At 40.3% G+C, this 27,416-nt stretch overlaps 1 protein-coding gene across 1 annotated transcript in view; it reads left to right on the forward strand.

The window, feature by feature from the left end:
- The window catches only part of naaladl2 (N-acetylated alpha-linked acidic dipeptidase like 2), a 795,864-nt gene that overhangs the window by 274,770 nt on the left and 493,678 nt on the right, over positions 1 to 27,416 (forward strand). Inside the window, exon 6 of the mRNA XM_042513024.2 lies at positions 22,427 to 22,548. The gene's annotated coding sequence lies outside the window, so the exon portion shown is untranslated. The remainder of the gene's footprint in view (positions 1 to 22,426; positions 22,549 to 27,416) is intronic.

Consider the following 27,416-nt stretch of genomic DNA (forward strand, 5'->3'; position numbering starts at 1 on the left):
GCACAGCAGTCTCCTGTGGCTGATGGGCAGTTACTTGTGACTTGTAACCAGTCAGATGACACAGAGGGAGGCAGCAGTGGAGGCTGCAGACAGAGGCAGGCGTTGGCATCAGAGCCATAGTCGTGAATTTTCAAGTAATTTATTTTATCTTGCTATTAAGTGAAAAAACAACAATTCCGATAATGATGAATCCTAAATATTGAGTCCGATTATCAGACGATTATATATATCAATTACAAATAAATGGTCAATCCTAAATCTTACACTCATTAGGTTAGACTGCTTAACGATGCAGCGTCGTTAAACACAATGATTTATTCTCCGTAAACTGGAAACAAACTAACAGCTCTCCAGTTCATTTATTAATAGTATTTGCAATTTGCACTAGTACTCCATGGTAGCAAAATGTGACTAAATAGTCACAGTCTGGAGCTCTGCAAGAGCGCTGCTTTATGTGTGTTTCACATAAAGAGAGAGAGCGCTTTAGGAGAGAGCGAGGGAATCCAAACGCAGGTTGCTTACCAAAAAACAACGTGACAATTTATACTTGATGTTCACGATATAGTCATTTTATATATTGCATGTGAAGTAAGCCATGTTACCTCGAGTATATTCGATATATTGCCCAAGCCTATTTTAATGTCTGCCTGCTTTGCATGAACTAACAAAGCAGCAGCAGCTAAAATCCAACACTGAGTCGTTAAATACTTCTAACAAAGTCACACCAACATCAAACAAATGCCTCTACTCTGTTGTTAAACCCGCCAATAACTATTTAGTAACATTAGCCATGTGATGTGCCCAATCAAGTTAATGACTTCATGATACTGTTGTGTCAGTACATAGTTCGATACATGCAGTTCACTTTCACAGGAAGTACTCATATTGTGCCACAATTCGACAAATTATTTTGCCATCTGATTATGTTCTTAAGCAAGTATTCATTTTCAAAGTTGTTGCAGTTAAAATGGAAGTCCAGAACATGTTTTTCTGTAGATCAGGATAGTTACTTGAACCACAGTTAAAAATGACTTACCCAACTCACCCGAAAAAAATGAACAAAACCAAAAGCTTAACTTCACATGTGCAAATTCATGGCTCAAAAATGTCTTTGGATGAGCAAACAACTCAACACTGTGCATAGTGCCTCCAATGATCAATTCATATGCTTCCTTTCAGTATAATTGCGTACTGTTTAACACGTTGTTCCATACATCTTGCATGCAGGATAAACAGTTTGCATACGTTGACAGCGAATTCTCCTCCTGTGTTTGCTGCTTAGTATCTAGTGTGGGACACCAGATGGCAAACCTGAAGGTTGTAGCCCCTCAGTTGTACCTGCATGCATTATTCAAAGCCCATTTATCACAGGAAAAGTCCCAGTGTAGCCACATTAAACATCCGCTGGCTCGTTTGTTTATGCCTTATTTATGCCTTCAAAATACAGAGCAAGGTTCGATACATGTACAATTAGTGACCTATATTTAACCCTGTGCGAATCCCCCTGCATTATTTAACAGTCATCATTTTATTATGTCATTTTGTTATGCTACATAGTGTCTCAGAGGGAAATACATAAATATGGGACGCCTGTCATTGACCTTTATAAATATACAGCATTATGTACAGTACAACAGTCTTGTTTGGCTGCTAGTGATTTATCTTAGCATGGTAGAACAAACTGGTGCACAGTCAACTACTTTTATGGGTTTTGATAAGCTGCATTTATCAGTCTCTTTGTTCATAGATTTAAAATAAAGATAAACTACAGAATGGTTTCCCAAGTTCAGAATATTTTATGGTAGGACTTATGTTCTTGTGGGGTATGACTTATGGGGTATCTAAATCCAGGGAGGATGACATGTGTGCACGAGCAAATGTAATTACATTTGCAACACATCGACTTTGTTCTCCTTTGTCAGTGTGCCCGCTCTCTGCTCGGCATTCTGTGGTGCGAGCAATCGAGTGTTGAATATATCAGGGTTAAGCAAGGTCGAGACCCACTTTTATTTGCTTACACACACACACACACACACACACACACACATAGCTGCTTAAGGGCCTTGGCAGTGAAGTCAGGGTCATGATCCTTGTGATCGATAGCTCAATAGCCAGCAGGATCTCCGGAGGTCCCAGATTTCACCGTGGGTGAAGAGAAACAATGCCGTAGTTGTACAAGGTCTTAACACTGACTTGCAGTGAGCCACTCCATTCTTTTTTCCACACTGAAAACAATGTCTTACTGGATGCATAGCCTTGTCGAACTATTTATGATGTATGACAGAAGTGAGAGCAATAGGGTATAAAAATCTAGAACCTTTCATGGGTTTGTAAACCCTAAATAATTCTATGGAATGAAGCTTTGTTGTGCTAACGTGATTCTCTAACCAACTAACATTCAGGACTAGACTGACATTTTGCTATGTGCAAAACTGTTGAATTCTCAAAGACGAGCACCCTTCCTGTAAAGCAAGGTACAGAGAGATGACTGTGTCAAATAAGTCCTTGATTTGATGATACTTACTAAGAGCACAGAGACAAATTGACAACATTATCCCTAATGAGGATGAGTATGTCACAAAACAATAGAAACATTTACCCAAGTATGGCATTTAAGTACACCCATAAAGTACTGGACCATTAATAAGGAGTACTGTTGGAATAAATATACCTTGCAGAGGTATACACAATGACACAATTATATATGAGGAATATAAACTAAAAATATGAAAAAAATATTACAAAAACAGAAATGAAAAAGGGGTACATACAAACTATAATGAGGTATTGATACATAGTCAATTGGAGAATTAAAAAAAATATATATATAAATTCATAAAGCTTTTTAGTTGTTTTGGTGTAATTAACTGGGTGGTCTGAAAGGAATGTATGAAGTGATTTCAAATTTCTGTTTGTTAATAAATAATAATAATAATAATTATAATAATGAAACTCTTGAATATTATTCAAGAGCTGCATTGTCTGGATTATAATAATAAATTGTATCCTTAAATTTAAGGAGTACAGAGTTAGAGGTTTCCAAAAAATGTGAGATTCCATATCAGGCAAACATTTCAATCTTTCACAATCAACAGATCAATGAAAAATAGTTTCATTATGTTTAGCTCACTGCAACATCTTTGTGGGGAGTTGTATTTAAGATAACATGAAGCAGATTTCCTCTATGCAGTTTCATTGTGTCCTAACCAATTCACAATCTAACTGTATGACTGTTATTGCACTTTTTTGCATTCTTGAGAGAGGAGCTCTCTGTTCTGCTAACCACTGGCACTTACTGGCATTTAACAGTGTTTGTTCCAATTACCACCAAGATGAATTGTGGACCATCCAGTCAATGGCTCTCAGAGGATTTCTGCTGCTATGACGAAAAGGCAGAGATTAAGGGCTAAAGGTATTTCTCATACTCATCTGTCATAGAAAACCTAAGGGATGTGGGAGATTGGTAAACAGGAAGTGATGCCATAAGGTCACAGTGGTCTTAATTAAAATAAGTGGTCTTAATCTCACAGAGAGAGGATGAAGGGCTAAACGAAGAATGAAGGATGTAAACATGAAATACTCTGACCTTCTGAATTAATCATTTTTGCATGTTGTTTGTTTATAGACTGACCCAACAGTGTATTAGCTATGCCACTCAAACACAAAGAGGATATCCACATGATCAGCACACATAAATGGATGATGCTGATGATCAGTGACATGTGTGCGTTCATTAATCTGAGTGACATTTTCTCCGGCCACATTTTAAATAGCCTCTTAATTTGCGATATACAAGGATTAGTGTTTATCATTCCCATGTTAATTACAGCAGAACAGCTAATTAACTAACAACCGTGTTGCTACATGAAACAAAGTACCAACATCCACTTCCCTCCAACATTTACTAATTTGTTCATCAATTAAATGGATTTTCCTTGTTGCGTCATATTTTGTTTCCTTGTTATCGTTGAATGGTTTATTATAGCCAGCCAATAAGGCACAAGGGGAGGAAATAAACTCCACTGCACTATAATTTAATTTAGCCAACTGTATTTGGTTTCTAAATCCAGTGATTAATCACAGGGCCAGGCCAAATTTATCACACTCAGAGTGAGGGGTGATTATTTCATGGATGGAATTTCCAAAAGAAAAAGTCCTTGGTCAAATTGTGCTTTTGCCGTGTTGTTTACCAGTCCACCCAACAAACAATCCACCCCTCCTTGTTCCTGTCGCCCCTCATTTCTCTCCTCCACCATCACTCTCCTTCCCCTCCTCTTTTTCTCCCCTCCAGGGATCCAGCACATATATAAATTACAGTTTTGTCACAGTTAATTAAGGCCACAGAAAATTAATGGCACCAATGTGAGAAGAGAGATCTTCACTATTATTATGATGATTCTATTCTCAGCCCTCTAACTCAGTGGTCAACCTCTGTATTGTTGAAAAACAGTCAGGGTCGCCAAAACTTAGAGACACAAAATCAAGTGGCCAGTTAGAAACATGTATTAATAAAATAATCCTACATTGCATGTAGACCTATTTAGGAGTTTATGGGAGACAGTACAGTCATCTCATTAAACTCCCTGTGCTTCTTTTTTATCATAGCTGAGACAGCTAATGATCTTCCTACATGAAATGTAATCAAATCTGCACCTCAAGTCTTTGGTGTACACGCAGTTTGTTTTGATCCCTTGCATGCCAGAGGAGTCAGAGATCTGACAAACCTTTACAGGTGCGGAGTAATGCGAACATTTTGACTGTTGAACAAGGGATGGGTGATAAATTGATTTTATCGATTAATTCGGATTTGTCGTTCAGGGCGATTTTTTAAAAAGATGCAAATATTTCTTCCTCCGCTGCTCCATTTGGGCTTCTGTAGTCAAAGTGGGCTGCACCCCATCCTCATGCCTCCCCTCCAGAGATACACACACGACAACATTACAACAAGCATCAATGACAATGAAATATACACTCTCAAAAAGGCACAGTCTCGTCAGTTGTCGGGAACAGGTTTCGGTTTTGCGGCAACAGATTGGAAACAAACCGCTGCAAAAGTTTGTTTAAAGCTAAAGGCTGTTGCAACTAAAAGCACGACCGCTTTATTTCAACATGTCAAACAGAAGCTGCAGCCGACTGGGAGAATGTGTCTCACTGAGATGCACAAAACCACGTCAGCCCACAAACAGCCAGTAAAAAGCAGCCGACATTAATGGAAGCATTTTCCTTTTTGGTCTCTTGTATAGTTGTGCTGCATATTGCTAAAGATATGATATAAATGAATTAATGTGAATATGTTTTTTGAAATCACTGCAGCCTTCAATGCAAATGTAAACAGCTCCCACTCCCCTGAAACTTCTCACTGCACTTTTAAAGACAAGTTTACAGCTTGTACTTTAACCCCAAAGGGGAAATGCATATTACTTTATAAACAGAGGGGAAAGTCCGTTTGCTTTTAATTATTATAGCTAAAATAAAAGCAAAACTTCTTTTGAGTAATTTCTTGATCATTTGTAGTTTGTTTTAAAGAAGGAAAAAAATTGATTAAAATCGTAAATCAGATTTGGGTAAAAAATCAGAGATTTTGTTTTTAGGCCATATTACCCTGCCCCATGTTGAATATAGTTATCTGTGGTATTTTGAATGTCTTAAAGGCACAGTAAAAATCAATGCCACTCTCCCTCCCTCTGTGTCTCCCTGAAATTATGAATAAAAGGCTTAATGTTACAGTTACAAAGCAGGGTCAGGGACAGTTGGTTTTTGTCTGATTTCAAAGATATCAATAAATTCTTGGTGTTCAGAATATTTCAACAACCTAAAACTTGGTGGCAACCTGCTTGAGCTCATGTTAGTTTTAAGTGGCTGATCATCACGCATCAAAATATAGCATTAAATGATTTGACCTTTGTCAGTATGCTACACATTGTTAGCTCAGTTATATTGTCCACAATACAGTCGCTTAGTTCAATTTACGGAAACCATCAACACCAAAGTATAATTTATTCAGATTTACCCGCATGTTAAACAAATTGAATGAAAAAAAGTGCCAATTCCATACCTTTAAAGCTGTCATAAAGTCCAAATATGTGTCCGTTCCCCAATCATTTATATGCCTGTAGTCTGAAATGGTCAGCTGATCAAAAGAGTCAAAGAGGTTTTCATAAATTTGATCCAAATTGTCAGTATTGTCATGTGAAGTCCATTGCTAACTAACTCGTTTGTCAAACAGATTGCCGTTCTTCTGATATAAACAATATTTTCTCGTCTTCCTGCACTGTTGGTAGGTATGCTTTTTGGTTACCTTGATTGATACAAAATAAAAGTGTCTCCAAGCTTTTTTGTGTATTTTCACCCAGGACAGCCCCTGCAGTACAGCATGTGCTTGCAGTTTGGAAGGCCAGTAGGCTCTGGAATGTATCTTTGCAGCCACTGTAGGCTACTAAAAACTTAAGGTGCGTTTCCATAACAGATTTGCACAAAACGTAAGTAATATTTTCAAAATGTTGATAAAACACAATTGCGAGATGACTGTGTTTCCATTGAGTGATAATGTGACTTTTGCTCTCGCGATGACATTCCAAGAAGCATGGCGATGGATGCTCAAAACATTGGTAGGTTTATATCTATTGCAGCCACAGCACTAGCTGTCATTGGCTATATCCGAAACCGCCTACTACACTAGCAGTACTTACTGATTTGGTCATTATGCAGTATGTAGAATGCCGTATGCGAACAAAAGCAAAATTCACAGTATGCCAGAAATATCCAGATGTCATACTGATTGCCCAGACAGTGCAACTGTTGATGTTGTGTCACCAGTGGCTCGCGCCAAGCCATCACACAGCTGATCAGACCTAACCCACCAAATGGGGTCTTCAGCTTTTCCTAGTGTTAAACTTTATTAATTAGGCCTTGTCAAAAACATATTTTTATCTCTTAAGGTCATTTACATGACTTTTATCAGCTAAACCATATACCAATGTATGCTAATAAGAGTACAATTATACAGGAGACATGAGCGAAGTAATTCTTTATTTTCTAAATATTATTTCTGCACTTTGACTTGTCATGTCTTATTATAGCGCAGTTAGAGTGACAGAAAAGGGGGAGAGAAAACAGGAATGACACACAGTAAAGGACTGCAAGCGGGCAAAATCAGCTCATGTGGGATGTGAAACGGGGTGTGTATGAACCCAGATGCAGTACGCCAACACTTAGTGTCAGTTGGTAATAAACTTTATTACGATCGACACAATTAAAGCTCAGCTCACAATTACTCAGTTCGTTCTTCGGGTGAATTACCCAAGCAATGTCTCTGGGAATCCAACGAGATGAAGACACGAAGCTGGAACCAACCGTGGCTGGAGAGCAGGAAACCCCGTAGCTCGAGGAGCCGACAACACGTGGGGCAACGTTGTCGGGGATAACGCTGGGTCGTGGTCGGGGACAGGCAGAGGATCCGTAGCCGAGAAAACAGTCCGAGAATGCAACGGTACCGTCGAGGAGCAGGCTGAAGGATCGCCGTGGTCGAGCGGGGAGGTCTTTGCCAGAGGAGCCGTCAGGTTTCCTGAACGCCGAAGCGAAGCACGTGGTCGGGGACAGAAGGCAGGTAGGTACACCGGGTAGCAGGCACGGAGGGTTGGTCGGGAACAGGCTGAGCCGGCAACAGGAGATCTGGCAATGGAACGCTGGAGAGTCGTGCATAGCAGAGGAACAATCTGGCAAAGAGTGAGTGAACTGGAGAGTCTTAAATACTGCACTGATTGGAGATGAGCTGCAGCTGAGGGGAGAGCAGGCTGCAGCAGTGGGCGTGGCTAGCAGGTAGAGCAGAGCAGAGTGAGGTGAATGGAAAAGTACTGGCAGTGAAGGGGAGGAGGAGAATGCAGGAGTCATGACAGGAGGCACGCATTCTACTCACTTCAAGAGAAAAATGAGATGTCGCCGGCAAACCAGCCTGGACTTTTACATGAACAACAAACAATACGAAAGTTTACAAGGGACAGGAACTTGGCAGTAAAGCAAATGTAACGGCGGTACATCTGGTAACTTCTAGTCGTAAGATGTTATTCATCTATTTCAAACCGTAAAAGGATGCTACGTGGTAGCGGTTTTACTATTGTTTGCTTCCACTTTCAAAAACCGGAAACCAGCCATGCCCGGCTCAGCATACTGCAGAACAGATTGAACCGAACATCCATACTGCAAACTGCTGTCAAATGCAGTATGTAGCATGTAACAGCAAAGTAGGCGTGTTTTGCGAGCATTAATGGAAAGGCAAGCCTCTCATACGTGAGTGTGGCCACATATGAGGGATTTCTGGGAAGTGATAGTCTGGATTCAAAACTTTTGAAAAGTTATGCGTTGCAGTAACACATCTTGTAGCACCTGCAGCATCATGCCCGAGGGAGCGAGTTCAGTTTTTAGAATGTTATGCAACTATTTGTTGTACATTATGTTACCTAAGAAAGTGAGAAGTATTTCCATTGCAGTTTTTTAAAAGTATGGCTTTTTTGAATTGCCTGAAATACCACCTCGTGTTAGTATAAAAACTTTTTTGCGATAAAAGGGAGGGTTTTTGTTTTGTTTTTTCAAAATTGACGTGTTTCCATTAGGCGTATTCTATATTCGCAATTTCAATTTGCGCATTTTGAAGGTTAATGGACTCCTGCCTTTTGAAGGCCTTCTTCTCAAAATTATGATACAGTGAAAGAATGTGACATATTTTGCTTAATATTTGGAGTACAAAAACAATACTGATATCATTAGAAAACTTAGAAGTCCCTCTTCGCAACAATGCATACAAGTCAAAATGTCAAAATCTTTCTCTGTTTATCATCTGTTTTCATTTTATGCAACAAATGCATTTCACCCACAAGGCTTCATTTGTTTAGGTTTTTAGTAATGCTTTATGCAAGATGAAAAACTTGCCTGTGAACTTACTTTGCATCTTGAAGATGGGGCTCTTACAATACAATACAATACAATACAATACAATACAATAGTATGGTGATAAAACACTCAGTGATTTAGGGAGATAGACCATTTCATTAGTCTATTAGACAGATCACTTGGTCAGATTGACAGCTAGAAGGACGTGTATTCAGTCAGTCAGTCAGTCAGAGAGATCTAAAGTCAGTCAGACGGATGCTTACAAAGTCAGTCATTGGGTCAAGTCAGTGAGACAGATGGAGATGAAGAGATCAAAGTAGGGGAACGAGATGGACCAGCAGTCCAGATGGCTACAGAGACAGATCCCAGCCCAAGTTAACAGTGGCCCAGCCAACACATTACCAGACAGAGCCGTCTCACCAGCAGCCAAATACCCCAGAGCTCAGCAGGCTGGCTGTGAATGCCAGCTCCTCTCAGTCTGGGAAATGGGTCAGACCAACTCAGGCATGCTCAGTTTGATGCTGCTTGGGAGTGTGATGCTGCTTGGGACTTTTGCACATCATATGTCTTTTTCGTCAACTGATAGAAATTACCGCTGTAGATGCATGCAGTTTTCAGCAGTCAGCAGCCACTCAGATGCAGTATTGCATCAAAAAAGTAATGTACAATTGGCAACTGAACATTGAAAGGTAAAAACATAGAGCTTTAATTGTTGAAGAAATGTTACTTTATTGAAGTTTTTATGCAAGCTTTTAATTAGGTAGCTTATTGAATAAAATGAATACTGGAAATACCAAATAAGCACCTGACAAAGAGTCATATAGTCAGTTTTGTCATCTAGAAATTTGCCACAAAGGGCTTTACAATTTGTACAGCATACGCCACGTTCTGTCGTAGACCCTTGACTTATGTTTAAAGACCCAAATTTGCTCTCAGTTACCCGCCTATTTGTTTAATTTACTTTTGTCAGGAGGAGGCACATTGAACAGGCGGGTGTGTTGTGAATATTTTAAAAAGGTAAACACAAGGTCTCAGGGTGCTTGGTATTAAGTATTAAAATGGAACTTGATAAATTAAACTTCCTTTGACAAATGAAAAGTTGAATTCATAAGTAATAACACAGTGTTGTTTATTTTAATACACCAAGGGGTTTTGCTGCTACAGCTTTACTTAGTCTAAGGGCATGGTCACACGAGTGATTGCAGGCAAGTGAAGATCAGTGCTGAGGTGATTTTTGTGCCTAATATTGGCAATGCAGGATCTGGGGCACACAAAAAACACTAACTTGCTAGCAAATGTTAGCTAGCTTGCTGATAAATACCATGAAATATTATAGTTTCATTTTAAGTTTCATTTTAATACTCTGACAAAAATCAAAATATACTTCTTTGCCATTATTATAGGCTGCAATTTTGCTTGTCAAAGTATGAAAAAGTTAAACACCAAGTAGTGTGGAGACACAAATTTGCTTTGCCACCGGAAGTGAAATTATTAATCATCTCTTTGCTTGTACTTAATGGAAGTGAAAGGGAGGCAAATATTTACCAATATTCACTTTGCTCATATGTGACCATACCTTAAGTAGACAGTAGCTTCAGGAGGCCAGTGTTAACCAGTGTGAGTGCCCTGACACACCAAGCCAACGTTCAACCATTTGTCAATGCCGATCCATCCAAAAGCCTCTGTCATCCTATTTTTTACAGTGTGTCCCACTGTTGACCCTCATCAACCCAATTCGGCTTTTTACTGTCAAGTCAGAATGTTTAATCGTACTGTCTGTAAACTGTAAAGTCTTTTGCCATTCTTGCCACTTTGGTAATGCTTGTTAAGGATGTTCCGCTCCGTTGATGAGATAACATCACATTGCATTTTTCTCTTTAATAGAGTCTCTAAATTAAAAGACATAAGACTTTTGTTTAGAGTCCACTGCAATGTTCTCTTCTGAAGGGATAGAAAGAGCCATGCTATCCAGAAAAATTGGCATCCTGCAACAGAGAGTGTTACTGGTCAAAACGCTGTTTCAGAGGATTTCATTAGTATTGGCTTCACTGGGCAGCTCTAGTGCCATGTAGTTTAAATGTTGATTCATACAATTTAATTTGTTCTGGTTTCAGTGGACAGTTTGGATGTGGTAGAGATGCGGTATCAGAGAATTTCATTAGTATTGGTTTCAGTAGAGAGTTTTGTCTGCTGCTTCAGAGGCCTTTTCACTCTGCCAGGAAACCAGTGTGGGAGAGATGCTGATCTACAGCCTGTATTCAGAGAAAGTTTGTTGTAGAATTCATGAGTCTGGCCTTTTGGATCCTATAATGAGTAACTGCGGATGCAAAGTCCTTGAACCTCAAAACTTGTTATGCATCCTAGCATCTTACATCTCTCTGAACCCACAGCTCACATCCTCCCGTCTCTTGCTCATTCTCTGACTCCGTTCATTTCATTAACCACAGCCTCATAGTTTTCTACTCTCACTGATCACTGGAGCTTTTTCTAACTGTCTAACAGCAAAATTTAGAAATCTGTATTTGTTGTAGCTACTCACTGTACAAGCATGTAAAGAGGGAATGGTTGGGGACAGTCCTTCAAAGTGAGGACTTGTCCGTCGTCCCTTCTCCAAGAGGGTCGTTCAAGACGATTGTGGTGAGACCTTATGTTGAAAAGGACACTGCCGAAATATCTGCATTGCAGTGGTAGGTGCTGATTGAAAATAAGTGAAGCTATATATATATATATATGTATATATATATATATATATATATGTCAAGGGTTAGGTGATAAGTCAGTATGTACAGTGTGAAACTGGAAATGTGTCCACCAGTAGAGATTTAGCAAAACTGTTTCTAGCGTGGGAGCTATTTAGAGTAGGCAATGTAGCAAATCAGGGCTGGTTTCTACTGCAATCTTGTGAGCCAGCTTGTTTGGTAACATGAATTTGACACTACTGTTCTTAGCAACTCAACCTAAATTTTTGGGAAGTGGGGGATATATGATGTACTTATCCACAGACAATGTATTTCCTGCAGAAGATGTCACTTGGCACACCCTCAGTTTGGAGAAGCAGGCCAGGGTAGCTTAGCAATGTATTGCTGTGGATGGGGATCGGCAACAAGCATTTTTAAGCCACTGAAAAAAAGCCCCACCTAAAATTACATCAGTATAAGTGTATGCTCTATAATGAGAGTACTTCTGTATTACCTCAATGTCAGACAGTAAATTCCAGCAGGAAAATAAAGTCGTTGTATCACTCTCAAGCCATACTGAGAAAAACACTGAGAAAAACATTGATTTAACGTCTCTGAAAACATGAGCTACTGGTCTACAGCTGTATCAATTAGTCATTTAGTTTGTGTTATTGCATAACTTGGCATTTAAAAGGGTTTGGATTAACTAAAATTCACACTAAAATACAAACTAACTCATCATGTCAGTGGTAGACCAATGGTTCCTGTGTTACACAAGCTAAAATGGCCTGGCTAAAATACCCTCCTTTTCAAAGGAGTCTGGTGGCTTTGAAAAGAGCATAGATGGGCAATTGAAGCAGTTAATATCCTGTTGTTGAAACGGCCTGTTTGACTGAAATGTAAAGTGGTTAAAATATGCTCTATATAGCTTAGTTATAGTTGTTCTTTTTAAGATTATTTTTGGGGCTTTTTTTGGCCTTCATTAGAAAGAACAGTTATAGTGTGAAAGGGGGAAAGAGAGAGAGGGTAGACATGCTGCAAATGGCCGAGGGTGGAATCGAACCCACGGCCGCTGCAGCAAGGACATTCCCTTTGTACACGGGGCTCCCACTCCTCCAGGTAAACTAGTGGGCATCCCAAAATAGTGTACAGTGATTTAAACTGATGTCTTGCTAACTGACATCAACTGTATGTAGTACAATGATTATGAACAAGTACCTCATACAACCCCTCTTTAAAAACCTAGATCTATTCCTTTAAGTGTGAAATGATTTTGTAGTTGTGTTTTTTCATATGAGCATTTTTTTCAACTTGTGGTGATGCATTTCGTGGAGATGGCAGTTTACCACCTTTTCAGTTCACTATGGGACCCTTTCTAACCTCCTGGAATATTCAGGAGTAAGTGTGTGTGTGTGTGTGTGTGTGTGTGGGTGTAGTATGTTAAGGTTTGTGACAGTGAGCATGTCTGTGCGTGAGGATGTACACGCTTGATTGCATCCATGCACGATAACTGAGAAAGACAGAGTTGTGGTATTTTCCTGCTGATGTTAGATGTTACCTCCTCTTGGGACACATCACCCTCATAATGTTGAATGACTGGTCGTAAGAGATACGTGTTTATAAATGTCACTCACGTGATATATTCTGTGGTGTCTGTATGTGTATTAGCATATGCCAGCATTAATGGGAAAGGTCACATCTCTTGGTGTGATGGAGTGAGCCTTTTGTCTTCTGACAATCTTTTGTGTGTGTGTGTAGGGGGGCACTAAATGCACATGATTGAGTCGAGAGTGAGTGTGATTTAAAATATGCAGAAACTCCATACTACATGCATAACCTGGACCTCTACACTGACTTCTGCAGTGTGAAATATGCAGCCCCCTCTCATTCTGAAGTCATCAAATACTGCCACTTTGACAATAATTTTGGTGTACGATCCCGATGCCAAAAGCTGCCTTTCCGTCCACATGATGCCCCCCTGGGTGAATCCAGTCTGGATTCGGACCAGACAAGTCAACCTGGACCCAGCCCACACATCATAATAGGAATGCAATAATACAATGTAATGAAGTGTATATTTCTTACTTTGAAAAAAAAATGTTTTTAACTTAACATTAAATTATTAGTTTTGTAGAATATAGTCTATTTGTCCTGAGTTAAAACCTGAAATGTAATCATTTCCCTGTTTGACATCATGTCAACACTGACAGGCAGCAAGCATATGACATTTAAGTCATCACGTATCAGAGTTCAAGTAACGTGTGTTCACGTTCTGTCCTGCAGGTACAAGAAAGCAAGACTTCAGCGTCTTCTGTCAGTGTACATTATGTCGTCAACGCGATGACGAAGGCCTGATGCAAATGTGCAAAGTCAGTTGCATATTACGAATCGCTCCTGGCCTCAGGCCTTGAACAGAAGTCAGATTTGGACCCATGAATATTAAGTTTGAGAACCCCTGGCCTATACCATGAGCGGAGCTGGTGGGGGATGGGTCCAGCAAACCCCAAGCATTCATGAGGGAGTTTGGTGTTGACTGTGATGGTTTATTTTTTTTTTTTAATTTTTTAAATTTTTTTACACCTTACCATGTGCTTCCTTCTACTAATCCTAACCATCTGTGCCAGCATGTGCGTTTGTTGACAACCCGGCGCTGGTTGCCATGGGCTTTTGTTGCCGAAACATAACCACTTGCAGTGTAATCCCACCATGTGCTTTTATTGACATTCCGGTAGCAGCATCCAGAAACATAACTGGCATACAATGAAGGATGCCAAAAGTGTAATAAGTATAAATGGAAGTTCACTGCCAAGTGGCAAGATGTGACGACTTGGGATGAGAACGTGTTGGAAATATGACAAAATAGGGAACAAGTAACAGGCAAAGTTCTAATGAAATAAAGGGGAAATGGAAGACGTCGCAGTTAAAATATCAATGTAGTTTTACAGAGCATGAAAGAAGAGAGCCTTATTCATATTCCTGAGAATGCTCTCAGAGTTCTTAACTTAGCCGAAAAGTTCCTCACAAGGACAACCAGTTTAGAAGTAATTAAGGAGAAGACTCTGAGCAAGGAAAGGGCGAGAAGTAAGGAGGGGTGGTCGTTGCTAGTTGTTGTGCTATTATTGGTTGATCACAGGTCTCTGACTGTGATTTCATAGGGCTGTTATGGGCTGCTGATGATGCAGATATGTGCTCCATGTGACCCAAACAACTCTGAACTGCAACTACTGCAACCAGTCAATTAGCAGGAAGTCAATTTTATCCATAATTGCTGTTGGCTTCTTGTGCATGCTGCAGGTGGAAATTAAATTAATCAAGACTGTGAAATAGCGAAAGCGATTTACTTTATTGGAAGAGAACTGTGAAGTAATCGATAATGAGATTAAAATCAGCTACAACATCATCCCTGCACAGTGTGATCTACTGCCGCTATATCACCTGCCTTATTGTAGATAATATGGCGACATTGTGGGATTGTCAACAATCTCCATCTCCATGTTCCTTATCCTGTTGGACTCAGGTTCCAGCAAAGTAACCATGGCCTTAAATCAAAAGTTATGGGACTGATGGTTAAAACCACAGACTGTATAAATAGTGGATGTAGCTACTGTGACATCACTCAATATGAAGTCTTGAGTAAAGCATGGCTGCTCTCACATCTTTTGTTTTGGAGCCAGAAGTGATCATATTTAGATGGGAGGCTGGAGCTTTGGAGGAGTGAAGGGTGGATCTGACTGGAAATAGAGGACACTTCAGACTGTCACCCAAGCGACACCACCCTTAAATATGTGTTACTTTGACCATTTTAAAATTATTGAATAACAAGGGAAAAATATCAAGAAAACTACAAACATATATTCATAATTATTCAAATGGTTAACATGGGGTTCTGTAGGGACTGACTCTTTTTTGGAGTGAGACTCAAGTGGCCAATCATAGAACTGCAGGTTTTGGCACTTAGGAATTGGCTTCATTTTTCAGCCTCAGAGGTTGTCACTTGGTTAAAACTACTATAACACATTAGTGTTCACGCTTGATGCATAAGCGCAGTGAAGCAGGTCGATTTTCTGTTAGTTGTGATCAACAGATGTTGATGATGCATCAAATACATTTCCTGCTGAGTTTCTGAGCACAATGCAACATGTGTCAGTTATGGTAATACTCTTGATTTGGTTTTGACTTTGGGTCTTGCCCTTAATGCACTATGCATTGATGACTTGTTCATGTCTTATCACAAATGTATTATTTTTGTTCCTGCCTTTAATAGTTACACAATCAAATGCAGAATCAGTTCTCCCTCTCTCAATAGCCACTCAGCTGAAAACTTTGCCTCTGGTTTTGCAGAGTTTAGGAAGGAAATGGCCTTGAACAACCTCTGTTTGTCAGCCCAATAAGCTGTTGTGCCTTTTAACAACAGATCCATTTGTACTGTTGACTCAGCCATTTGGCTGAACCATGGCTGTCTTAAATATAGTGCAGAAAGGTTGAGTGCAGTTTTGTTTCATTCACATACAGGGATTACCATTGTCTTTCAATAAGAAAGCAGAAGAATCACATACTGCTTACAGTTCCAAATTGATTGAATGCAAAAAGAAAAAGCTTTGTGTAGCACAATTGATAAATTGCTTGACTCTTCCCCTCCCACTCCACCAGTCTTTTCAAATGATGACTGTGACATGTTTTTATCCTTTTTTGTGGATTAGCTTACTTAAATATTGCCGTCCGGCAACCTTGGCATTGACTGTCCAATGTTGCTCTATCGAGCCAGTTTAGGCCAGTTTGATTAAAAGAGCTCAAAGCCATTGTCTGCCGCATGCACCCCTATTCTGCTACCCCTATTCTGCCTTTTCCTATGGGGCCCGGCTGGGCACAGTCCGAAGAGGCAACGTGGGACCTCCTTCCCGTGGGCTCACCATTGATAGGAGGGACCAAAGGGGTTGGGTGCAATGTGAGTTGGGTGGCAGCCCAAGGCGGGGACCTCGGCTGCAGAAGCTAGCTCTAGGGAAGTAGAATGTCACCTCTCTGGTGGGGAAGGAGCCTGAGCTGGTGCGCAAGGTTGAGATGTTCTGACTAGATATAGTCGGCCTTACCTCGACACATAGCTTGGGCTCTAGAACCAGTCTTTCCAGATACTTTGAAGATCTCCTCAATCCCACACGCCTTCCGGTGAGGAAGCAGGGCCTGGGGACTTGGGAGTGGGCTCTCCCATCTCTGGGGCTGAGGTTGCCGAAGTGGTCAAAAAGCTCCTCAGCGGCAGGGCCCCGGGGATGGATGAGATCCGCCCAGAGTTCCTTAAGGCTCTGGATGTTGTGGGGCTGTCATAGTTGACACGTCTCTGCAGCATTGCGTGGACATCGGGGGCAGGGCCTCTGGACTGGCAAACCAGGTTGGTGGTCCCTCTTTTTAACCCTCTGAGCTCTAAGCTGTTTTTACCTAGTCTTGGTTCGCCTGGACTTTTTTTGTAATAATTCAATTAAAACCTCAGTCCCTCAATCCACAATCAAGATATATGCATCTTTTTTTTTCAGGACAACCTGGGCTATCAGAATATTTAGGCTGCAGTGATGTTACTTGGATGGACAAATAATTATGAGACAATCAAGACAAGAAAAAAAAAAACGGAAATTGAATCTTTCAGATATTTATTGATAAGTCACACCAAAGTTATATGTACAAGCTTTTTCACTGAAGAAAATGTTCTCCCAAGTGTTGGGAAGCAGAATATCAAAAAAACTCATTATACATATTATAGTTACAGAAATGGAAACAGTTTTCCAAAAAAAGTCCAACCGCTTTTTTTTTTTTCTTTTTTTTTTTTATGTGACACATTACATTATCTGTGCCATTCTGCAAAATAGTTCCTATCAGTGATGATGCAGAGGGCCACATCACACTCCTGACACATCCAGGGAGTGGCCTGATTCACCTGCCTGGTCAGCCTGCAGTGAACACAGGATTTACGTCCAAATGAGGCCCTCTTGCTTTTCTCAGTTTGTAATGAGGTAGGCACAGGTACATGGTTTGACTGTCTCCTGACAGCAGGGATGCTAGCTGTGACACCACACAGCTAGGCTGTTAGCTTTGAAGAGCTTGGGGCTTGTGTAAAGTTATCCACGTAAAGGTGATAACCAGTTCCCATGTGTGCTGGCTTTATGAGGGACATCACCGAGTCGTAAGCTAGTCCTACACCTGAGGCAAACTGTGACTTGCCCGTGTACACAGTGACGTCCAGAGTGTAGCCATTGCTGCTGTTGGCCAAAACAAACAGTTTGAAGCCCCACTTGGTCAGCTTCACCTTCATGTACTGTGTCATGCCAGTGTGGGCCTTCGTTGCAACCACCCTCTCATCAATGGAAAGGTTCTGCCGGGGGTGGTAAAAGGCTTTACATGCTTGCGTGATGGTGTCCATGAGGGGCTTCAGTCGAAACAGGCGGTCATAATCTGGTGTCCCCTTCTTTTTGTCATTTTCAGCATCTTTGTGGTGGTCACTCATGCAGATGTTCCATGACATTGTTTGATATCTGTCTCTTAACATTATATTGGGTGGAAAAGGAATACTAAAAATAATACCTTTTCTTCAATAATCCCTGATTTGGTCAATCTCACTAACGCAAAGAAATATGTTAGTCCTAAAAATCTGAAAAACTCTGGCACGTCAATGCTGTTCCACGAATATTTCTTTCTTTTGGTGATATTTTTTGCCGCTTGTTTGTTTGTGTTATTGTAGACTGTTTATACTACATTATCACTGAAAAACAACTTGAAGAGAACCAGTTCAGCTGATGTTCCGGCTGTCTTGATGGGAGAAACCTTTTCTGGAGTGAAGAAACATCTGGGTCTCTCTCTGATCTCCAGGCTGATTTTGAGGCTGCTGGCTGTGGCCCAAGAGGGGACCGAGATCTGGAAGAGCCTCTTGACAAACTAATGGCACGACGGGACCTTGACCTTGATCTCGATCTAGATCTGCTATGTGGTACAGAGTGTGTCTGTTGCCGTGTTTGTCCATGACACCGCCCTTGTCTGGGTAACTGCTGTCTTGCTGCAGCAGAAGTGCTGGGCTCCTCATCCTGCTCAGGAAAAGAGGGGGGACTGGCCTGCTGTGTTTCAGCTGAGGTGCTAGGCTCCTCTACTTGTTCACTGACATCACTATAACACAAAGAAATAAAAACATAGTGTGTTTGTATTTCTCATCTTACACAGCATGTAAGAACAATGGTTGAGCTTGCTTGATACTGTCCACCCCCCCCCACACACACAGTGTAGGGGCTGTGTAGAACAAAGGACCCCCAAACACCCGCAATGGATATGTAGGTTGTTACCTAAGTCTACCTAGTGACAAAGGTGAAAGCCCAGTCCCCCACACTGTCTGAAAACAGACGACCACCAAATTTCAAACAAACAAATTACTACAGATTTCACAGTCAAACACTAACCATGCACATATTTGTATTTTTATTTAACTTATACCGTAAGTAAATATATGCCACTTACTCTTCAGCCGTGGCATGTCAGCTCGTCATGTGTGAGGAGCGAGAGACCGACAGGTGGATCGGTGCGTTGATCTTCATTCCTACCCTCACCTACAGTCACGAGCTTTGGGTAGTGAATGAAAGAACAAGATCGTGGGTACAAGCGGCTGAAATGAGCTTCCTCCAAACTAAAAGTCCCTTTCAAATGTTTGGATGTTTGCACTGCAAGAACCTTGTAACTCTGGCTCTGAAAGTTGCTTCATGAGTAAAGTTGACTTACTGCTGAGGGAAAACATCTGTCTCTGAAATGCTTCACTATGTTCACCAGGTAGTCTCTAACTGTGTCTGCCTGGTGTTTCGTGCTGAGCAGCTTCTTCACTAAAAACAGCTTCTTGTGCGCCATGAGGGCAAAGTGTGCAATCACTTAGATGTGATTTCACACTGTGGTACAAACAAATCATCTCCACCAATGGTTACTCACTTCATGTGAGTGTATGGAAGCTAATGCATTTATCATATGATTACAGAAACACTCTCAAGCACATTGGCAAGAGGAAAATTGTAGTCTGAACTGCAGACCCACTGGCATGATCCATGTTGAATCTTTAAAAGCCTTTTTAAGCTTTTATCTCCTTCATTTGAAACATTACTACAGTGGATTTTGGAGTTGTGTGTTTGATTTGTACATGGGCAGCATGAATAGTGCCACTGCTGCCCGTGGGTTTGCATATCATCACTTTTTAAGTCCATGTTTGGCCAAAGAAAAGACATTATCGTCACCTTGTTGCATTCTGTGCTCATTTATGAAGTTGTCTCTTTGTCAGTATGCATCATCCCAGCCTCTTTATTGAGCCATTGGCCATGATATGAGCACTCAGCCCAGGCACTGCACACACTGCCAATGGCGACTAATAGGCCCTGCAGTAAGGGCACTCTGCCTGCTGTGTGTGCGCCTCATTTTGTTCCGAATGTGAGGGAAAGTGTTCATATCTAAATTACCCGTTGCCTCAGGGTTGACTGAGATTTTGACATCCAGCCACCTCTCTCTTTTGCTAGCTCTGTCCATCAGCCTTGGTATTACTTAATTTTTTCTACTTTGCTTTCAAAATCCCTCTGTCCTTGTTTCTCTTGCTTGCTGTGAGCAACAATGTTTTCCATCTAGCTGTCAAGCAAATTGTGCAGAGGAATTTCACAAAAAAAAAAGATTTCTACCAACTAGAACACAGAGAATTATTCTGAATGTCAAATTAAAATTATGCATCAAGAGAGAAATACTGGGAAATCTCATTATACACTTTATGTATATTAATTTGAACAAGTCATAGTTGTGTTTTAAAGGATGATTCTGGGGTACAGCAACTTGGATTATATGTACAGGTTTGACAATTGGTTCTGTCAGTTGTGGTTAAGTTGTACTCATCAATTTTCTCCGTGCAATGAGGTATTATTAATGATATTTTGGGCCAGCTCACTTTTTTTCTTATAATAAATAAAATAGTTAAGATGATTTTTGTGTTGAATGCTGGGAACAAATAGGCAATGGGAGTACAGATAAAGTACTAAATATGATCAACTCTTAGGGACTGTGGCACAATTTTCATTCTTCTTTTGATAATTTTGTCTGTGTTCATGCATATGGCATACAATTTAGCAAGACTGCGTATTTTTGTCTAATCTTGGAATTTCCAGCTTAGCTCCTACAATAATACAATAATAATATCAAATCTACAGTGGACACAAAATTGTAACATTCATACTGTTAAGTGCAAAAAATGTTGACCTAATTTTTTAAAACCATATATGGCATACAGAGAAAATACAGGGTGTTTCCACCAGCTGCACTGTCACAATGAATGGTGTTGCAAACCGCTGACATGTCCCAGGCTGTGATGATGAAAAGGAAAAAAAAAAGTACTTTGCATGTAGTATATTGACAATGGTTCATTTTTTGTGTATTTATCTAAAAACATAGTGGACAGTATATTCATGGGTTAGGATAGTCATGACAAAAAACCTGGCATTTAAAGCAGTTAAAATTCAGAACATTAATAAATCTTTAATATTTATGATTAGAAGTGATGCTGGTTAAAAAAATATAACTCAATGAAAGTAGAAAATAATATACATATATACTATTTTTAAAGCTTGATTTGGAAATGTGCATTTTGTGTGCAGAGCGATATGAGTGTGAGTCATGAAGCGGGCCCTAAGGGATAAAAACAAACATCACTATAAAATAATTGTTTGCAGCAGGCAAAGAAATTGAACCATGGTGCTCAGCTGTTGAGGAAGTCAAACAATAAAATTCAGAACTCAGAGGAGTGGAAGCGGTTGCAATTGATCCAATGACACACTGAGAAATTACAGACAAATTGGAAAATCTGAGAAAGAAATGAGTTTGAAACAAAGCAAGCTTTCACTGATATGAGAGAGGATGCAAAAAAAAAGCTCAAACAAGAGTTGAATGAGACACAAGAAGATCTTTTACCCACTGATGAATCAGACAGATAAACCAGTGAAGGTGGATTAGCCAGTCTGGATGAACTGTTGACTTGTTTTCAATGTGTACATGTGACTAATGTCTGGACTGATTTTCAGTTTGATCTCCAAAGACATTTTGTCAAAGAACATTTCACTCAAAGAACCTCAGTTATTAATAATATTCAAAAAAACAAATTGCTCCGAGAATGAAGAGTATAATTCATTTTCTCATTATTTTAGCTAAATATTACATTCAGAAATTGATTTTTTTTAAAGAAATTGTCCTCATATACCACTTTCAAAAAAACAGATAATATACATATTTTAAAACATTATCAAACTTAAATATGTGCAATAAATACCAAAAAAATAATATTTGCACATCTTAGCAAATCTTAACTTCATAACTAATTGGGTAACCTCCTGTGTGTGTTCATACTTGTGTATTTATTTTTTGTGCGTCTGGTTTTGTATGATTGCATCACTGTTACTGAAGTAAAGATTTGTGCTTTCATGTCTTATATTACTTTAATTTGTAAACATGCCATTTTCTCTACAAACTGAATGAGTGTTACTAAAGAGTTAAGTGGTTATTCCATATGTATATATATATATATGTGTGTGTGTCTGTGTGTGTGTGTGTGTGTGTGTGTGTGTGTGTGTGTTACAAATGGAAGGATGTGAAATGACCTTGGTGATATTGACATTGGACCAGTCATGCTAAGCCCATTATAACATTTTTGTTTTTCATTGCTCTTGAATAGTTTCAGCAAGCTCAACAATATTGCAATCTTTAGGAAACTTTTAATCCGAGGACTTTTCACAAGTCTCTTTCTGCTTTTCTAAATGAATACATCATATGCTTGGATTGAGACGTTCTTTTCTTCTCTTCTCTTTTCTGTCTGTCTCTCTCAGTGGCAGTGATACTTTGTATCCCTGCCCTCACAAAGGCATAATCAATTCAAGAGTTTGTCTTGGGTCATTATTACCTGCTGGAGGACCATCTGTTCACTGAGGCTGGCCGAGGACTCTGCCAGGTACAAACACACACATGCACACACACACACACACACACACACACACACACACACACTGGGAAACACTCATACACAGGCACTCACACAGCCTCAAGGGTTGCCAGGTAGATTTGGGTAGCAGTAAGATGTGAGATGTAGAATAATTGGAGCAAGAAGAGCTGAAGACAAAAACCTTGGGCAGTGTATGTACATTTATGTTTTGTCTGTGTTTAAGCATACATGGCTGCATAGTGCAGTATGCATGTGCATGTGTTTATCTCTGCTAATGTGACACGTGTGCAACAGTGTGATAAGGTGGCTAGTGGGCGTGCAATGTGTCCATTTGTGTGTCAGGTACAGATGGTGAAGGCCATCAGGCATCTCACCCAGCCAAGTGGTTCAGCTACCGGTTAGAGTAGCATGGTTAAAGATAATTACACCCACAACCTTAACATCAGCCTGACTGCAGTGCTGTTAATATACTGAGAAGAAAAATGCAGTAAAATTAGAGGTGGCATGAGCACCAGCAGGAAAGAGATGAAAGAGAAACTGAGAAAAAGAACATTTGTATGTTTATTGTGGGATTTTTGCCTTTGTAGGCTAACATGTTGCCTTCCTCAGTTATATGTAAGAGAGCCTATAGCTGGGTTCCAGGTCCCTGAATTTTTAACCAGTTCATTTAAGTCTGTTGTGTTGATCAAACAGCTGTTTCACCAGTTAGAAAAACAATTAAGCTAGTTTATGCTTTGGTGGGATTAAGAAAAAGGGTGTCATAATTTTGTGACAGAGCTAGAGAATCGGAGGAAAAAGACTTGCTTCAAAAAACAAGCATAGATGAAACTGAAGCAGCTGTACAGGTTGTCCAAGTATAACTAACAGGAATAACAGCTGCTAAATCAGTATATTTCTTCGATGAATGTGGTAACCGTGAGGTTGGCTGCTCCTAGAAACAGCTACACAGCTTCTGTGATGGGCTGGATGTATCACTACTGTTTTTCCAGGGCAAAAAAAATAAGTCTGTGGCAGCATTTTGAAGTGATGTGGTGGGTGCTGTGTGGCCGTTCAGCTGCATATAGTGACATCGTAACAGGTTCTGTCCAGCAATGTTCTCACCTGATACTGCAGTGATGCATTTCATCCGGACACAAAAGGTGGCTTTTGGTGTTGTGATGTTACGCCAAAAGAATTGTCAAAGCAGCAGTATTTTATGAGTTCGGAATGAGAATGTGCTGCAGAGACAGACACCATGATTGCTGAGCAGCAAATAAAATGATTTTGATATGACAACTGATCAGATTGTTTGTCTAATAAGGTTCCAGTCTGGTTCAGTTATTGTTGACAGTCAGGGTGTAAATTGTGGGCACTGTCTTAATTATGCAGTTTCCTTCCATTTTGCCATTTTGTTCCATTTTCTGTTCCCTTTTCCTTGATCCAGGTTTAAATTACCAAGGCAAATTATTTTTGATGGAAGTTTATTTTTCTTTTGGTACAGAAACATGAAATAACTCATGTTTTTGTGGGATTTTAGCAATTGCCTAACAATGCAATTGTAATCATACCTATTAACCACTCAAGGAGTTTTCTAAATATATTTAGTTCAATTATGCCCCTTTCTAATTGCTAAGAATTAAACAAAGTCTGTGTATGTTGGTGGAAGCAGCTTGTACGTGAACTGGTCTCATTCTTTGTTGGTTTCAGCAAGTCCTCAGGTTTGTCCTCCTCTTAACATGACCATGAAGTTTGAAAAAGTGCTGCAGACTGTCACTGCTGCCTCTATTAGCATTTCTAGCATCATATCTGATGCTGCTGCTGCTTAACATAAACTGAATTACGGTTTAGTGGAAGGATTTTATTATAGAGCAGGAACAGAAATAGAGCCTGTTTTGTTACCGGGGTTATCGGCTGATTGCTAACATGCTTGTTTTACATAATATTTCATTCAAAAATGCACATATGCTAATGTGCTTCCATGCCCAATTTGCTTTGGCTGGGATCTCAGAAAACCCATGTTTTAGTTTAAATTGAGCTTACATTAGAATTATTTTCCTGCTAAATTGTTTGTGGAGATAGAGGAATCAGGAAGAGAAAGGAAGAGATATGACATGCACACAAGTTCCCCAAACTTAGCTAACTCCTATTTGCTTGTGACGTCTGAGGGCTCTGCTTGTGCCAAATGAACTGAACTAGGGTTGCAATATCATTCTGCCTTCTACTGGAGTCTATGAGCACAGTGGGTGGAGCCTGATAATGAACGCCCAGTAGTGACATGACATCAGTCCAGCTGCGCTGATTCTGACCAGCTAAAGGTTAATAGCTGGAGCCCACCTACTTCTGTATAGCTAAGGCTGCCACAGCAGAGAAGCTACTACAGGAAGTATGCAGCCAAACTGGATGGAGCCATTCCCTAACCCCCCAGTATCAGTAGACCCTGCACACCACATTCCCCAGGTCATCAAGGGGCATGGAATCATGGAGGTGTATAACGCCCATTGGGGAGTCAGGTGCAACACAGCTGATACACACCCAACCCTTCACCAGTCCACCAAAAATGAGCTTGACATGTCCAAGATACAGAACTACATAAACGGGCATGGCGTAGACCATGACACTTCTGTACATATGTTTGACACTAATCTCCCTGAATAAGGTCATTGACACTTACACACTGCATGTACAGTAGAACACAGTGAGAGGGTGCCTGCCTGCAAGGCATTTCTTGGATAGGGCTTTACCAGTCACAGAATCCCCAAACTTCACAAACAGCTGTACAGTGGCTCTAATGGAGGCCGTGCAACAACAAAACATACCAATGCACAAACTAGACGGAGCAGATGCAACTATGTCCTCCTGTTCCCGTCATGGGTTGGAGGACAAAAAACATCTGACTGTATTACTCATGACCTGAACAAACTTCTTATGTTCTTGGCAACAAAGGAAGGATTTGGTCTGAGAGAGGTCACCACAAAGCAGCAACTAACTGGAGTGCACCAACAAAGCAGTTAGTTTACACACACTCTTAGCTGAGGTCAGCGCAAAGGCTACAGTGACAGGTCCCATTGTGGGGAGAATGCACGCGTAAGCGGGCATTATCTTCTGACCACCTGCAATCACTTTACGACACACGTATTATGCATGCACACACAAACACACATGCTGTGTACAATGCACTTGTATATATTAAACATTATGATACATACACCTGCTATCAACATGTTTTCACATTCAACATTACAACCCTGTATATACATACATTCAACTGTCAACACATTGTGACTCAGTGTCACTTTAAGGAGGGGGAAGGTGACACTGTGTGTTTGTGTGTGTGTGTGTGTGTGTGTGTGTGTGTCTCTGTGTGGCTGCTGTGACAGTGGCAGGCGATAATGAGTGATGTGCATTAGTTGTTCAGCAGCATGATCCGGGCTATTTTTAGAGATGATTGTGTTTTTGTATACAGAGGGCTTGCGAGATGGTGTGACTTTCAACAAAGTACAAGTTCATCAAATGTGAGTCACAGGGTGGTTGAGCAAAACAACCCCATTTGTCTTACTGATTTCCTCATGACATTTTTAGCGTAAATATGGGTGTTGCTTGCAGGATATCTAAGCACATTATAGAATACATTAGTGTTAATATGAAATATGCTATAATGAAAAACACCCCCGAACTCTAGGGGGTGGAATGTTTTCTCAGGTGTATGTCAAGCTAATTCTTTGTCAGAGTGATAATGTATTTCTCATATAACTACAGGGCAGGTGCATTTATGTGTCTCAACCCTCATGATAGTAATTTCATCAAACTGCACCTGCCTGCCATGGTAAATTTGCAAACATTTTTTCACTCAAGTACAGCCACTTCTGTCACAGTCACTGCCACAGAATTCAAAGCTAAAGTGTATAATATTGGCTAAAGAGAGGGATTTTACACCTGTCATTTTACCTGACATTCATGGCCTTTTAGAGCTGTGCTTAAAATGTAGTTGTCACAAAATAGTGACAAAGTTTACTATCAGAAACAGCAACCTTATTCAGAAAATTATGTTTTCCCTACCAGCCTGTGGGCTTTCATAGACAGATGGGTGTTGACTTCTGTTTGAGCACAGGGCATCATTCAATTACAGTTTCTACATACACATGATTTTAATGCCATTAGCCATTATGTTTCTATCTGAGATTCTAGTTTTGGCTCCCACAGCTGGATGTCCTGCCAGCCAACTAGCTAAAGTGCTGCCAGCAAGTCAATATGTCAGCCTGTGAGACCAAGGTTTTTTTTTTTTTTGCCCTAAAGAGGCCTTTCAAGTATTACTTCCTGTCAGGCTGCGTAAAAAAGCAGTGTCCTTTGCTAAACATACCCTAACCTAAATCACCTTAACTGATCGTGTACGCATCACCAATTGATTAGTGGTGCAGTATACCAACTGAAACTACAGACGCCTTCGAGAGACTGCCCCAAAGTGTTCCCATTTGTTACAATTGTACAGTTCATTGTGTCTGAATTACTCAGATAGAGTTCTTTGAGGCTGTGGGATGGAGCCAGAGGAGGGTATGGAGTAGTTCTTTCTGTCTTAGAGTTTGGCCTTTTGGATTAAGTATGAACACTTTTACTGTAAAGCTGGGGTCGCATCATGGATACAGTAGGAACTGGATACACTGTTTGAAAATGGCACCCCATTAACTTCTGTGAAGGCATACATTTGAAAAGCCTTTCAGGCTTCCTCATGTGGCTGTGTTTTTGGGCCCATAGAGCATGTACACTAAAGCATCTCTCTGGACTAGCTGGTTAGGAGCATGCACTTTTCAACTCTCTCAAGACAGATGACTTCCCAGTGATTTCAGACACACATGAATAAGATAAAATGATTAAATCACATGATTCTTCCAGACTTTCAATTT

Source organism: Plectropomus leopardus, chromosome 5 (genome assembly GCF_026936395.1).
Source record: "Plectropomus leopardus strain MGB_pleo_1.0 chromosome 5, ASM2693639v1, whole genome shotgun sequence".
NCBI lineage: Eukaryota > Metazoa > Chordata > Actinopteri > Perciformes > Serranidae > Plectropomus > Plectropomus leopardus.